This window comes from Odontomachus brunneus, unplaced genomic scaffold, assembly GCF_010583005.1.
Source record: "Odontomachus brunneus isolate Ranch 3 - 2012 unplaced genomic scaffold, Obru_v1 Obru_scaffold_031, whole genome shotgun sequence".
In the NCBI taxonomy this organism is placed as follows: Eukaryota; Metazoa; Arthropoda; class Insecta; order Hymenoptera; family Formicidae; genus Odontomachus; species Odontomachus brunneus.
In genome coordinates this window covers 1184137-1184486 of record NW_022639481.1, presented here as the reverse complement: position 1 = coordinate 1184486, position 350 = coordinate 1184137, and the positions used below count along the sequence as shown (strand labels likewise).

Below are 350 nucleotides of genomic sequence, written 5' to 3'. Positions count from 1 at the left end.
CTACTATGTCACTGTCATTTTGATTGAGAGACGCTTTATATTGTGTACATATGGTATATCCATATACGAAAGCATATGATTTATTTAAAAGAATAGATTCTTCTAAAATATATGTTTTAAAAAGTATGTAGAAAGTATATTTAAAAAATATTTACATGTTTTAAAAGTAAGTAAAATAAATTATTTTGTAAATTTAAATAAATTTTTTTCTGATAATAAAAGAAATTTTAATTTGAAACATAAAAATAATTTAAAACATAATTAGTGTTTTTACATTTAAAAACACTTATTTCCTCCTTGTAAAGAAATCATTTGTTTATTCTTATATATATAGATATTTTAAATCAAAG

General features: G+C 18.0%; 1 protein-coding gene across 1 annotated transcript in view; it reads left to right on the top strand.

Annotated features, from left to right (window-relative positions):
* LOC116843343 (superoxide dismutase [Cu-Zn]) overlaps positions 1–350 on the top strand; it is a 19566-nt gene that overhangs the window by 16401 nt on the left and 2815 nt on the right. The window lies entirely within an intron of this gene.